At 45.4% G+C, this 15,926-nt stretch overlaps 1 protein-coding gene across 4 annotated transcripts in view; it reads right to left on the bottom strand.

Annotated features, from left to right (window-relative positions):
• Nucleotides 1–15,926, bottom strand: part of LOC139052454 (alpha-2C adrenergic receptor-like) — a 744,579-nt gene that overhangs the window by 595,396 nt on the left and 133,257 nt on the right. For all 4 annotated transcript variants that reach the window (XR_011509911.1, XM_070529563.1, XM_070529561.1 and 1 more), the window contains one exon: nucleotides 1,878–1,936. The gene's annotated coding sequence lies outside the window, so the exon portion shown is untranslated. The remainder of the gene's footprint in view (nucleotides 1–1,877; nucleotides 1,937–15,926) is intronic.

Genomic DNA, 15,926 nt, shown 5'->3' with positions numbered 1-15,926 from the left:
GTATACTATATAAGGAGCGTACGTACAAGAAACGAGTGCGAAAGATTTCGGGAATATGTGTTCGCTCGAGCGGCAGCACAGGACCCGGCGAGGCTTGTTTAATGCAACCTGCAGCGGAGCCTATACCTTTCCTCGGTATGCGCTTGCCCCGTGCATTTGCTCCCCCCCCCCCCTTTTTGTGTACAATTTCTTCATCCCGTTCCTTTCTTTATTGGAGCTTTCTTGTTCTATGTGAGCCAGCGAGCGGAATCGACCCCTCCTGGCGTCAAAAGTTTCTCCTGGTTGCTCTCGCTTGCGTCTTCTTTGTGACCTTCGGGCTGTTCGCCGATAGTTTTCATCTTCGCGTTCTGCCTTCTTGTTCGGGCGTGTTTGTTCTCGGAGGCAACGTCTGCTATCCTAGCAATCCTGGCTGACGCCTTCAGTATTCTCTTCTGTTTTCAACCTGTAAGCAAGCTCGACGATGCCGCCGAAATTCTACGGCGCGACTTTCACGGGTCTCGTTCCCGAAGTTTAGAAGAACGACTTCGCTTCGTGGAATTTTTTTTTTCTTACCGCTTCCAGAGTCTCGCATGCAGTAGGGAGAGAGAGGTTTCCGTGACATTTTACTTCTTCCTCCGACATTGACAAATGCAGCTCGCCCCGAGGCCCGTCTTCCCGCCTTACAGATGTCGATTTTCTCCTCATAAATAAATCCTAGGGCTTGTTGTCTGACGCACGTCCTCGAATCTCTGTAGGCTGCGCTTGTAGTCTATGTTTTCCTGTCGATTTATTTAACGCATTCAACAGCTTCATCTGGGCAGTAGGTTTGCTTTTGCTCAATTAACTTTTTTTGTTTATTTCACGGCCAGTGAAGCACCTGGTATGGCAAAATGGCAAGAAACGCTGAGAGTGTCTTGACCCTGTGAACTCTATAGAGCATATACGAGCGAGATGGAGCTGCTGGTGTCACAGACAACAGGAAAATAAACTAAATTATTTTGTTAGTTCTTTCAAAAAGCATAGCATTTACACTTCAATAAATTTTTTTTCGCTTGGGAACTAGCTACCTCAATAAACACCTCACTGCACTGAAATTCATTGTAGGATAACTACAGTGAAACCTGTAGCAGTTGCAAAAAAAAAAGAAAATAAACTAATAATAACAAATTACTTGAGGTTGTCACGTGATCATCAAAGTCCACTTCACCCAGCAAATAATTTAGTTTTGATCAATCACTTGGAAGTGGAATAACAAAGACAACAAAGACAGCATGAAGAAATCAGCTATAAAGGTGCGCATCAACTGCACTTAGGCGCAAATATAAAAATAAGAGTGCGATAGTTTGAAAGGATAGAACAGGCAAAAAAGAAACAAGACTTAGAACACTAGTGCATGGTATTGATGGCTCAAACGTGACATCTCCAATAGTTACCGATTGAAGCGTTGCTGCAGATGACAAAAGATAGTTCTGTGAAAGGCCCATCATTTCTTGGATGTTTTCAAGGATCGCTGTGGAGATGCTGCGCTATGGAATGAACAGGTAGTGCAGTCCCATTACTGCAATAAATGCTGATTAAATTGTGTAGTTTTAGCCAGACACTGCTTGGCATTGAAACACGAGCGTCTGCTTTTCAGAGCTATGGTGTTCCACGGGGGTAACCGTTATTATGGGTGCGTATAACTAATGATGAAACTGTCAAGAAAGTAAATGTAAAAAATAAAATAAAAGGAAGTTGCAGATACTGGAAACACTTGTAGCTTAGTCTATCGTCAGAGCGCTTCCGAGAGCAATACGGTACAAAGACGGGAATAACCAGAAAAGGAATGGTCCGGTGAATTCTTTCTGCTGCAGATGGCTTACTGATGTAAAGCGCATCGACAGGAAGTCTAGACTTACGTAGGATGGCGAAAGGAGAACCGTCACGGATGTCGCCTTTTCTCCAAGCCTCGTGATTCCTGCAGAAGAATAATCGAAATGTAGCAGGGCACCAACACATTCTAAACACCACATATTAAAAAAAAATAACATGCACTCGTATGTAATTGAGACATTGATAAATTTCAAACAGAGCTGCGAGGATGATTTACTGTAACAAAGAAAATGACACACACAGGTCTCAATACAAGAATTTCTTTACGGAAAGCAATTTTCATTTTCTTTATTGGCCAACATTCGTGCCAGAGTATTTTCGACATATACGAACATGGTCTGAGGCTGCGCTGAACTGCCTCCTAGCCTTCTATGTGCAAAAGGCTTTGCCAAGAGAGAAGTTTCTGCCTGCGAGCAACACGGTGATTCTTGATGAATTTGTGCGATGACCTACTTGCGTTGCGACCAAATGTAGCGTATAGATGCGAGCTCTGCAATGCGGAGTTGTTGGCATGATACCTTGTAGCCCTGTTGTAACGCATACAGACGCGGACACAAGAATGCACATGAAAGACGCAGACTCGGAGCTACGTGTCCTAGTATTAATGCGCTACAGTAATACTCCAGCGTATACATACGATTATGGCCCTTGCTTATTGGCTGCAGAAAAAGAAAGGCTGGTTAATGCGGCGTTAGGGCAGCAATTGCTCGAAATAAAGAAAGGGGAAATGCTCATGGCTCTACATATTATATATATATATATATATACGACGTAGTATTTCTGCGGAAACCCGCAAGGTGGAGAGAAGTAATTAATAAAGAATACAATCAGACATCCACCCATGGGTGGATATATATATATATATATATATATATATATATATATATATATATATATAGTAATATAATGAGAAGCCAACAAACACTGTCACCAAGTACAACATAGGGGAAATTGCATGTGCTTATTAAATGAAATAAAGTAATGATAAATTAATGGAAATTAAAGTGGATGAAAAAACAACTTGCCGCAGGTGGGAACCGAACCCACAACCTTCGCACGCCGCGTGCGATGCTCTACCTGGTAGAGCATCGCACGCGGCGTGCGAAGGTTGTGGGTTCGGTTCCCACCTGCGGCAAGTTGTTTTTTCATCCACTTTAATTTCCATTAATTTATCATTACTTTATTTCATTTATTAAGCACATGCAATTTCCCCTATGTTGTACTTGGTGACAGTGTTTGTTGGCTTCTCATTATATTACTAATAAATATCGGGTCCCTCGGTTAACCCGCTTTCTTCTCGTTTATTATATATATATATATATATATATATATATATATATATATATATATATATATAGTGTGTGCGTGTGTGCGTGTGCGTGTGCGTGTGTGTGTGTGTGTGTGTGTGTGTGTGCGCGCGCGTGTGGTTTACGCTTCGGCGATCACGCACCACAAAGTTGTGTGTGGTACATCGACATTTTGCACCAGTATGCGCGCTGTCTCTAGGGAAAAATGAAGCTCGCAGACGCACTTGACACGCGCCGGCGGGCGTACGCCGTCTTCGCGCGGGAGCTCGCAGGAAGTCTTCGTCGATGTTCCCGTCTCGCGTGTTTCTCAAAACGTAAAATAATTCCAAAACGAACAGAACTATCAGGGCAAGAAGACGCAGCGTATGCCACGTGACAAATGACTGCCACGGATCAGCCGTGGCAGGACGCGTGCTGGTGCTGCCACCTGTCGGGCACATGTATTTTGGCGAAGAGTAAACAAGGAAACAACAAATTTGGTTCACTCTTCAGTTCCGGCGGCAGCGCACGCTGGATGCAGCGCATCCTAGCGAGGGTTTCGTGAATAATAGAAACAAAGGTGCGTTGTCCAGCTTCACCCAAGGCGTTGGACTCATTCCCCGAGGCGATGGGGCTTGTGTGAATGTACGCAGACGACGCGATGTTGGGCTGCCCCGCGAATGGTAGCCTACGGCAACGATGGGTGGTCGTCGTATATGTCACGCTTAGGGGTGACAGCTCGGTGCAGAGGGAAAAACATCTCTGTCTGCGTCGAGGACGAAGGAAGTGCGCACGTGGAAGAAGACGTGCATTTGCACTGAAACAAATGGGACTGGTGAAAGATCAGGCGATTTATGTGTTTGCGATAGCTGGTGCTGTATCGTTTGCTTTTTTTTTCTTCACTCTACGTATTCACGCCTTTTTGTGTTGTCCACGCGTACAGAGATCTAGTTGACGTGTACGTCCGGACGTTACTTAGGGCTGTGTTGGCGCGTAGCACGTGTGCCAAAATTGAAATCACTAGCTCGTGGTAGTGAGTGAAACGACGCTGGCTTTTTTATAGAGGTGTGAGTTGTGACTGATTTGGTTTTAGTACTTCTGGCCACGCAAAAATAAAAAAAGGAAGTGGTGAAGGCATTTTTACATTCAATCGTCTACATTCAGTCGTCCATGAGGGTTTTAATTTATGGCACAGCATAGCTGAAAACAAAAACTTTTCTCTGTCGTCCAGAATCTAAAAATAATTATAATGGGCTGGAGAAGAAAACACCAAGAAACAGTTGAACTGCCATGCGTTCTTTTGTCTAGCGCTCTGCTTGGACGCTTATTTCAAGAAGCATGTACTTGTTATTGTTGTTGCTGCTTATTAAATGATGAGATCCTGAAAAGAAGGTCACCGAATGACCAGCTGTCCCGCATTCGCATCTTCTTTGGAGCTACAAAGATGGTTTTCAGCCAAGGTTATTCCTGTGTTGTTAACCCTGAGACATCTGCCACATACAACGAGAACGAACGTCGTGTGTTTATTAAAGCAGCTGCGCTCCGACAGATATTTCTTAGCAATATTCATGATTACTGTCTGACAATAAAGTGTGGTGAAATGAGGCAAAATTTGATAGCCCTGGGCTGCAAATTGACACTTGTTCCTGTCTTTATCGGGCGGCACATTTCACCGCCTAACAAATGTTATCGCACAGCGCAGGACGCGCCTACATGTTTCGGAAATTTCTGGAATGTTATCGATGGTTCTATCCGCTGTCTGTTGTCGCCGAACCTTGCGTAATCTGATTTCATGTATGCGCGGCGCTAATGGCGTTGAACTTTGTGGAAGGCACGCGGGTTCCAGCGATTACTCTGGAACGTTCGACGACTGACGTATAAAAGCCGACGCGCTCGACCCGCTGATCAGATTTTGGACGATCGCTGAGTGTGTTCGCCGCTGTCGTTGTTCTCTGAGTGTAGCCTCCTTTTGAGGGCACAAGTTCGCCCAATAAAACGCTAGTTTCTATAGTCACAGTTTGGCTGCCTTCTTCACCGTCACTACTACGTGACAATATTTCGCTGTTGTGCGCAGTGGCAATTGACTTATACATGTTTTGGTTTTAACAAGTCCACAAATCCGGGAACTCTGAATCAGATCGTCTTAAGTGTATTTTGTATCCTTACAAACTGCTCGACACTTCAAAAAACGTTTTTTTTTACTACAGCCAGGCAAAGCAACAAGTATGGGAAGTGCATTTCACAACAGTTGCTGAGCCAAAAAATGCTTCACAACGTTTTTTAGTGAGCTATTGTCATAAAAAAAAGTCTAGTATCAGTGGAGACACTTTGTGAATGAAGAGCAGAGCCGCATCCCCGAAGACAAGATCCTTCAACCTCTGAAGACCTCCACAATTTTCACAAAAATACGTCGTGCATATTTGAGTGAACTACTGCTTTTCTTAAGCGAGATTCTGAGACTGCGTACATTACGTTGCACCTAACTTCATTCAACAATACAGCAGTGTCTCCGTTCGTGGAGCGTTCGCATACTGTGCCTAGTCGTCAGCTTCATGGCTGTAACCTTTAAAGGCAATGAATTCTAGCCCATCGTGAAATCCTCTCAACCGAAATACCAATCGCTTCATTTAGGACCGTACAAACAATTTCAGCTGTCGGGAATGGACGATGCTAGCTGAATTGCCAGCGCGCCACTTTTCTCCTGAGCACTTGTGAAATAACACGATCGCGATCCGACTTCACAATCCTTTTCATAGAAGCAGCGCACGTCGAATCCCAGCCACCAGCGCTGCATTGATATGTTCCTGTCTCTCTGTTTCGTCTGGATCGTTCTCGTGCAGATTAACCGCCACCGTATAAGGCTTAGCAAAGTAAATAAAGGGATGGCTCAGCTCTTTCGTTTGCAATGAAAACAGGGAGAGATGTATCGAAATTGGAGTTATATTGGCTTTCAGTGTTGATTCGAGACGTTCTACGGGGCCGCCAGTGTTTTGAAATCTGTCCTACGCGCTTATGTCGGATTGCGCAGCGAGCGAGTGGCTGACGTCTGCGCTCCCGTCGAATGAGAGCCGCCGTATCTTCCGCAGAGACAGACAGGGATGCCGTTCCATTGCGACACTGAGTCCGGAAAATCCTTCTGTCGGGTGTCGACTGCTGCGAATCTCTTTGAGTGACTTACGGCCGCGAGTCTACACAGTCTATAGAAAAAAAATGGCAAAAGAAAAAATGAGAGAGAGAGAGAGTTGAGGCGTTCTTTCGTGCGTACGAGTCCAAATGAACATTCAGGAGCTTTGCCATTTTGTCAGCGAAATTACGCAATGCAAACGCCGGCATACTTCACACCAAAAGTTTAGAGAGCACCGAAAACGCAACCTCAGGAAAGCAGTCTCTGACGAGATGGTGCTGTTCTCGCGACATTGCTCGTTTACTGCGAGAGTATAAGAGAGCGAAGATGACTTCCGGCCCCAAATTTTGTGGGCTTTGCCATCTTTGAAAACAATAAATAAACGACAAAGAAAGCATTCTATAGCTACGCAGAATCAGAATTCTATTCAGGCAGCTATTCTATTCAGAATTTTATTCTAATCAGAATTCTATTCAGAATATTCAGGCAGCCTATTCATACGTAAATAAAACGCGCTCGCCGGATTCGTCCATTCAGCGAACACTTGATTCTCTCCATGTACGGCCTAACATGAAGCTCAATACGATTCTTTAAAATGCGCCTCTTTCGATGTTTTCACTTTATAATTTACTTCGAGCACTATTCTCAACATTTTGCTAGTTGTATCACTTAACGCACACGTTGTAGCAAGTTACCGTGTCCTCACATGCTGTTTCTTCGATGATTGATAAGAAGAGCAACAGAGAGAACGAATGGTCATGTACCACTGCTCGTAAAAGCTAGACGTGGAAAACATAGAGAGATGGTGTAAGGGGGGAAAAGAGTAAAGAAATAAAACAAGGTTCGAGGCCTTGATAAACTCTCTACACGCTAACATCTCTAGCCCATCGCTTCGTACTTCATGTCATTACATTTCACCCCGTCAGCAAACTCTGGTTGAGCTTTTCAGTCTAATAACCGTCATTCCCATATATTCAAGGCACAATCCTCTCCCTATTGATGCCTGCCGTCCTTTATTTATTCCTCCGCCCATCTCGTAAAAAGTTTCAAGCGTCATCCTCAAGTGCTAAATGCATGGTGTCGGAGACAGGGCTGTCTATATTGAAATGAGGGCATCGAATTGACCTCTTTCACTTGTATTTGTCATTTGTTTTTGAAAAAGACGTCCCGCAGGAGTACTAGTTAATCCACATAACGAGCGAAATAATTATTCAGTTACTAATCGGCAAGCGTCTACATTTGTTAAAATGATAGTGCTAAATTTGCAAGACACCACTCTCGTTTCTGCGTATTTTAGTTGACTGTAGGGCAGCTGCCACACCTACGTGAATGACGAAAAAAAACGAAAAAGCGAACCTCGGGAACTACGCTGGGGTCTACGTTGGATTATCAAACCTACCGCTCTTGGGCCCATGTGCACGGCCCTCTGATACATTACCGATGAACCACCTCTGCCATGGACAGCGACATGAACGGTATTACACTTAAGTGTTCATGCGGCTGCACATGATTCTGCGCTGTGATAGTGTGTGGTAGTTCTAACCGGCTGTGACTGTGGGGTCGGTGCTTTCTCTCAATCTTTTATACTTCTATCTCCCTCTCTCCCGCATCCCAATGTAGATTGAGAAACCAGATTTTCCGGTCTAGTTCTAGTTCCAGAGAAATGTAACGATTGTGGTGTAAATAAGTTCACATTAAAAGTTTGTTAACTTGGCCTAACGGACCTTACGAGGCAGTTTAGCCTTTTGCATAAAGAGAGAGAGAGAGAGAGAAACGAAAGGAAGACTAAAGACAAGAAGATTAGCAAGAACAAAAAATCTGATTTGCTGCCCTTCATGGATTTGGTGTGGGGGGATCTGGTTATCCTCGCTGTCATTTTCCTTCCTTTCGCCGCTCTCCCTCCCCCGCTCCCTCCGTCGCACACTCCTTTTCTCTGAGTGCATGATGCGCAGCAGACCTTGCTCCCTGAGACTGTAACTGCAGCTTCGAGTTTCATCTAGGAAATTGCTCGGAGTGCAACAACTGTGCTTTGTAGAATTCGGCTACCCCTTGCGAAAGCTTATAGTGCCCTCTTTGGTGGAATGGCTAAAAAGGCGGCCCTCGATATCAGAAGTTGCGAGGAGACCAGGAGCTATTCGTTTTTTTTTTTATGACGGGGTACCAGAATTCAATACGTATAGGGACAACGTACCTCTATCGCATTAGAACAATTACATCACCGACCATTGAGTAATCACGACACTTGGATCGGTAATAACGTTGTTCAGTGGACAGTACGTCGACGACACTTTTGCGTTTTCCGGGCTCCAGTAGTTTTGATGAGTGCCTCAGAATATCGAGTGTGGCTACGTGTGCGAATCCAAAAATCATGGGTTTTCTCTTCCTGCCTCCGGTTTATTCCTCTATCTTTACTTGCGCTACAAACAAGCACAGCAACGGGTCTGACGTCGACGCTCACGCAGGACTCGTCGTGGCGCCATTGTGAAATCCAGCGCGAGCTGCGCTTCTCACAGCCACGCAGGCATGCGCGTTATATATACGTGTTAGGAGAAACCAGGCGCTCCACTGTTATCCGAGCTTACACCGAAGCTAGCTTCGAAAATATGTGCGACACTTTCCAAGCTCCGTATGCCATGCTGGGGGCCCAGTTTTGATTTCTGCTATAGGGCTGAGATCATTTTTCACCCTGTGTCTGATATCGTGCTACTAGTGACGTTGCCATGTCCTTTTTTTTTTTAGCGATTAGATTCGCAAACACATAGAAAAATAAAGTCGCTGGCAGTGTAAAACAAAATCTTCATAGCTATACGACGCGGAATTTTGAGAAGGCTGAGGACTCTGGAACGCGTAACACCATCGTGCGTTTGCCGCTACGGCTGCTGCGGCGCGTTGAATTTAGGTATTTTTTTCGTGTCAGGGCAAAAAATGGGAGTTACCGCAGGACCGCCGTAAACGACCTGTTTGGCGAGCGAAAAACGCATTCTGTGTTCCCGTAATCCGGAGCGCGCTCTTTTATGCAGAAATCCAAAAACAAAGAAAAAAATAATACAAACATAAAATAAAGCAGCGCGACAAAACGCACACCTGTGGGAAGGCAAATAATAATAATAGCAACAATAAAAAAACAAAAAAAACAAAGTGAGGCTTCTGGCTTCGCACGAGAAAATGGACGCAGGTAGACCCAGGAGCACGCAGGCAGTAACAGCAAAAGTGGACGCGCGGAAATAAATGAAGCTCAAACAAGCCCATCTAAGTTGCCAAGAAAAAAAGAGAAAATAAAGCGTTTTAGGGAACCGCGCCCGCGGTCGTTGTAAGTATACAGTAGAATGTAGCTGTATCGTGGAAGAGAACACAATTTCAATATAAACACGAAAAAAAAAGAGACACCAGGCTTTGAAATCTACTCTTCAAAATGTGGATCACTTTAAAGAAAACAGAATTTTTGTGATGCGAGAAGTCCCGGATGGGGAAAATCTTTTTCTTTCCTTTGCGTGAAAAATTCTAAAAAACAGGATCTCCGTCCTGCGCTTCTCAACCTCGAGGTGCATATAAACTCACGGTTCGAGCGTGCGGCTTGCCGCTCGCGTCGTATACCCATACTACGTCAGAGTTGGCGTCGGCGGCTATAGCGGGCGGGCTGGCGGCGCGTCGGCGTTAGTGGTGATATATTCGCGCGCTGAGACCTTGACAATAAAGGCGTTTTCCCGGCTATCTCCGGTCGGCGGCGAGCTTCTGCCGCCGGCAGGTGCGAACCGCCGCTTTCCTTTTTTTTAAATTTTCATTCTACCTTATTTTCACTCACGCGCGTCGGAGCTGGCTGTCTCGACTCGCGTCCGCGGGAGAGCGAGCGAGGGAGCTCGGGAAATTGAAGGTGCGCGTAGCCTTGACTGGGCGAAGATTAATTTATAAGGCCAGATGCACCTGCTTCTCCTTGAAAAACTGGCACATTTCGGAGCAATCCGACAGAAAGGATGGCCCTCTGCCGTATTTCCACCTACGATTATTTTCCCCCTGCGATTTCTTTCCTCGGTGTGCGTTTTATCCCTTTTCTGTCCATCGTTTTTCTGCGTTTATCGTTCGCAGAACTTTTGTTTTGTTTTCCAAAGACCCTTCGCCCTCGTATTCGCTTGCGCGGACTTCCCCCGCTGCTTCTCGCTTGGAGCCGTCCCACCCCATAATTCCAGGCCTTCCCTGTTCAATCTAGCCATTAGAGCAGTCTATTTACTCGCATGTCTCGAGGTCGGGTTTGATATCCACGGAAAGTTAATGTCGCCGGCGAAAAATGCGTTAGTGGGCACGTACGTGTCGTAGGTGTAGGCGTAAAATGAGTGTATCGTTGCCGTGCTTTCCCACTAGAGGTACAGTTCGGCGTCGACAGTTTGCGTATAGCGCGGAATCTGAGAAAACGTTGCGTCTCCGAGCGTTTTGTGACCATAGCCAGCAGAATTGAGTAACACTATGCTGTCCGAATGCACTAGCATGGGTCGGAAATCAGAGTGTCAGGCTGCGTGCTCAAACTTCGGAAATAATCGACTTTAGGAAGTTTCAGTTTGGTCCGTAAACGTACCCTGCCTTCTGCAAGATGGCGGGCTTACCGCCGACCTAAACGTGAAAAATTGGTTTGGTGATGCCAACTCCTCATTATTATTGCAGTAACCTACCATTTTTTACTTTGCTGTGGTGTAAATTGTTGACAGGGATGTAAGTATTAGTGCGCTTCTCATTGTTTTCCCCCTTTTTTTTTGGAAGAAGAATGACGTAACACAAAAGCGCGTCTAATGTGTTGCGGTCGAACAAAGAGTCGCAAGATGTCACCGCTAGCGTTTAAGGACGCATGAGGACGAGCTTTAAGGACAATGACTAATGCGTTTAAGGACAAGCTAAAGCTTCCTCTTCGCTCGGATGCCGCTGTCCGTAAAGCTTAGACGCCGATCGCGCCTATAAAGAAAAGGCAGTGAATGGGGACGTCGCCTTATCTCCAGCTTTCTACTATTAAAAAAAAACATAAGTCACTCCTGCTGTTCAGGGATGCTGCTGAAATTTCTGGTGACGTTTATTGCTGCTGCAATGAACAGGCTGCAGTCACGTCGCCAGTCTCCGGGGAGGCGCGTGTTCGAGATTGCCTGGGCTGCTCTGGCTGAATAATATGGCTGAAAAATATGGTTAAAGAATAGAAGGAAATAGGCTTGGCGCATCTTCCCACAACCACAGCGTGCAACGGTACACCGAAACAGCGCGTTTCTTCGAGTTGTACGAATGAGCATGTCCAGAAGTTTAAGACCTCCCCGACTCATCGGCCATCTCTCGGCTACGGCTGCAAAGCGATCGTACCCCTCCACAGGGGAATCCTCATATAAAAAAAAAAAAACGTACTGCATCCCAGGACTTCTTGAAGCATTCAAATCAGTTAAAGTTATGTAATTTTTAGTACGTTATTTCACTGTTTGTGAAGTCTGTCGTAACCCTTCTCGGTTCCACGGCCATATTTACATATCCAGGTAAACTCTAACTGCGATGTACGTATTTAGAAATCATGTATGAGACAACCGCGCACTCATCCGCTAAAATAAGTTATTGACGCAGGTATTAAGGTGATCGACTGCGTATATAAAGCTGCGTTGTAACCGACCAAACCACTGAGATCCCAGAACAGTTCTTTTGAGAAATTGTACATTGAAGCTGCGGCACAGGAGCACATGCATTCTATGCGATATACAGTTGCCGGAGAACGCAGAAAATCTGCAGAGGTTTTAGTTTAGGTTAACTTTCTGGAAGGTAGAACAACAAAGTAGCCTAACTCATCAAAAAAGTGTGACGCAAGGACATCTTGTTTGAAGAAATATTCAACATCGATGTCTCTTCAGTGCTTATAGCTTATGTAGACTGGTCATTTTCTTAATTTCGCATGCGCCATGCGTTTAAGCAATAATTAGGATAGTTATGAAGATACAAAAGAACCATAGCCTGAAAGGAATCCCGAAAGGATGCTTTCAATATTCAGCTGAACAAGAAAAAATCGTAGCATCAAAAGTATATTGCGAAAGAAATACAATGACATTTCATTATCTCAACGGAGCTTGAGAACTATGTTGAGCTGTACTGCAATCTATTTTCCTGACAGATCTGAAAGGACCCGCGAGCACAAATAAAAAAATAAATGCTGCAGTGCGCTTTTCTTTAGTTTTCTTTTCTCTGCTATAAAATGTAAGATTACCTCGGGAACGGTGCTGTTTGGTTAAGAATCATTCGGCTTAACTTTTATTACTCGACAATTTACGGGACAATTCTAGAACAAAACAGTAAATGCACTCGAATAAGCAGGGCACTACAACCATATTCACGTTAAAACCAAGTTTTTCGAGGTAAAGTTTTGAAGCATGTGAGGAAAAAGCACATATAACTACGACTGATACATGAGTGCCTGTAACGCCGCCGCTACCACAAAGCGCAGAGCACTTGCGCAATGCAGTGAACGTGACACATAGAGATGAGTTGTAGACTAATGAGGTGAAATAAGATGCTGAGAAATTATACAATGGCGAAAATGCCATAGTCTGCTGAAGTAAGTTATATTAATTGACACATGGGCGGTACAGCGCTGTATATTGATCAGTTCATTTGTACCCACACTATTTGACAGGTGGTTTCATTCGTTATGTGCCAGCATATTAGTCGCCGGAGGTGAAAAAAGCAATAAATAAACGTACGTTGATTCTCATAACATGTCAAGGACACGTAATGCTTAAAGCGAATTCCCAGCTTCCTATTGCCAAAAGAAGAAAATCGCGTTTGAGGATGGCAGAAAGTTAGGTGGTGTGATGAAATTCGGAAAAGTTGCAACCATAGGACAGGGTACTCTGACGTAAGACAGAGGTAATTTGGGATTGCTGGAAGCGGCGTTCGGCCTGCAGTGGACATTAAACAGGCTGCTAGTGCTGCTGCTGTGGCATGTTTGCCGATTGGGGAAAAAAAGGAAAAGACTGCCTTAGGGTCCTGAGTAATAACAACGAGAATGTATTCAAGCTTTACTTAGTTTCATAACGAACGCGATTACTAGTGCTTCGTGCAGGATACGATAGTCAGCAACGAGATATGCATGAAAACGAGACAGGATGCGTTTGATATAGCGTGACGAAAAATTAACCAAATGCTCTCTCATTCTTAATCAAGTGTAGTTTACGCTTCATTCGCGTTCTCTTCCGGCACCAGGAAAAAAGAAAGGAAAAGAGGCGCTGTAAAGGCCAGGCGCGCTGGGATGGCGTGTTCACTCATGTCGGCAAGTCGTGTTTTCGGCGCTCCGGGAACTCGTCCGCTCTTCGCGGGGCGACCTTCGGCTGATGGATCAGGTTCATTATGTGCGCCGACATTGAAGGATTTGCGCACGACGAGCGTTATTTGGGATAAAATCAATAATAGGCTGTCTGCCCGCATGCCTGCCTGCCTGCCTGCCTGCCTGCCTGCCTGCTTGCCTGCCTGCTTGCCTGCCTGCCTGCGAACGCTTTCCTCCTCTATCACCTAGTACTAGAGCGCTCGGGAGAAACTATAACAAAAGAAAAAAGCTGAAATCGGCATGTATGCTTTCACCGTGCAGGCATTAGGACGACCAGCTCGAGTCCAGTCGTGAACCGCTATTGAGTTTGCAGCTTCTAGAAGAGCCTCGCACGTCTACGAGAAAACTCCCGAGCGGCCGATGCTTGAGGCGGTGAAAACCATAGTGCGAAATCGGCAAATCAGATCGCGAATCGGAGTTCCTCACGTGAATGCTGTGCACAAGTGCTTTGCCAGGCTTCAGGAGTATGAGGCAACTGCTCCGGTGCTAGTTCTTAGCATTTGCCGACGTTCTATACCGCGTCAAGTTCTGTTTAGTTCACATAGACAAATTTGAAATATCCGTGCCAAGGATTGTGCAGGGGCTGCGGCGCCTTGTTGCAGAACGCAATGAAGCAACGGCGTCCGAATTAGTCTCCTTCTAACGTTGCTATTATCAGGTAGCCTGTTCAATGAGTATCCTGTGCGCATGTGCGTTACTTCGTGCGTGCGTGCGTGTGTGTCATAAGGTAGGACTGGGAATTAGCTTTACGCATTCAGACTCGGCTTTGTGACTTCCAAAAAAAATACCAATGCAGCTAACTTTGACTTTATTTGCCCCTGTTTTTATTTAGTCCATATCTTAAAGGGCAAATTGTTCTCAACAGGTTTTGAACGTACTTTTCCACTTAAAACTGCGCCATCGACCAGTCGAGAAAGCGGCGTCTATCAATGCCAAGAGTGCTCCCTTGGGCATGAATGAGAAAACTCCATCTTCGTAAGAATATTTTTCGCGTGTCTGTTTCGTCACCAGTGCCGTTTTTCTTGTTGTATATCGTACATCGTTGTCGTAATTTAGGTTTGATTGATTAACGGAGTTTGACTTGCTAAACCTTCAAAGCGCACTTTTGAGTAATGCTCTAGCAGAGGGCGGTGCATTAATTTTGTCCATCTGCTGTTCTTTGACATCCACCTAAATCTATGTTCACGAGCAATTTTGCACTCTAGAGAAATTAGTTTTAGGCGTCTCCGGCTGGAGATTGAGCCTGTGACCTCGAGCTCTGGGCCAGAACAGCCGAGCAAGTGGATCATCGTAGGAAGTGCCCTCATTCAGAAAAAGCACGGTAGGTTCCGCACGATAGGTAGCACGATAGGTAGAGGAACGTTACCATTACCTATGAGTTATAGTTATTTAGTTAATAAAGGAAACAACAATAAGCGTCGGAAGCATTCCCCACAGGGAGAGAAGGCGCAAAATTCCTAAGGTAAGAGACGATACTAAAGGACAACACACGCGTCATTGTTATCGCTTCTTTAGGCTTTACTATATGCCCTCGAACAATGAATGAGATCCCAAAATGCGCTTTGTTTCTGGCACCCGTCATCACATCACAAGGACCCGAATCTCACGCAGATTCAAAATGACGGAGAAGAAGGAAGTCGACAGAAAGAAAAAGTGCCCGACGTCGGCTGTGTGCAGATGATGCGAGAGGCCGAGGAGGAAGAGAGAGGATACGTCGAGGACGGTGGCGACGTTGGCAGCGGCCATAACTGCTCTCGCTGCCAACAGCCGCACAATGCTACACTCCACCCGACCCCACGCTGTCTCAGAATGCAGAGAGCACCCGCTTCGCTTTCAAATTTGCGTCGGTCTTCCTTTAAAGCGTCCGGGCTTTGCTCGTGATGACTGGATTTCGTCTTTGCTCATTGACCTTTGTTCAGAAGGACAAAAGAGAGATGAGATTAAAAAAAGTGGACGAATTTAGGTTTGTCGCATTGTGCCCGTTTCTTCGTTGTAACTGCGAAACCGCGAGGCAGGGCGACGCTTCCATTGGTTCTAGTACGGAAGCGCAGGCAATAATTTGCTGTTCGCGTAACTGTCTAATTTCCGAAGCCTGTTCAAACGTATTACATGAATATACATACGCTGAAGGAAACCGCTCGGTTGCTTTTATAGAGACAGAAGACGAAAGCAAAAGTCTTAAATTCGGAATGAGCGGGCAAGCGAACGCTTGGCTGGGAATCCAGGAAAAAAAAAATCTAGCATTTAGGGGCTCAAACTGCGGTGCGCCCCCTGCTTTCATATTGTGCTGGCGGAACAATAGAGAGGCGTCCAGCGCTTCCGCGGGGCGAACGCG

Source organism: Dermacentor albipictus, unplaced genomic scaffold (assembly GCF_038994185.2).
Source record: "Dermacentor albipictus isolate Rhodes 1998 colony unplaced genomic scaffold, USDA_Dalb.pri_finalv2 scaffold_23, whole genome shotgun sequence".
In the NCBI taxonomy this organism is placed as follows: domain Eukaryota; kingdom Metazoa; phylum Arthropoda; class Arachnida; order Ixodida; family Ixodidae; genus Dermacentor; species Dermacentor albipictus.
Note: the sequence above shows the minus strand (reverse complement) of the source record. Positions and strands in the feature narration are given on the sequence as shown.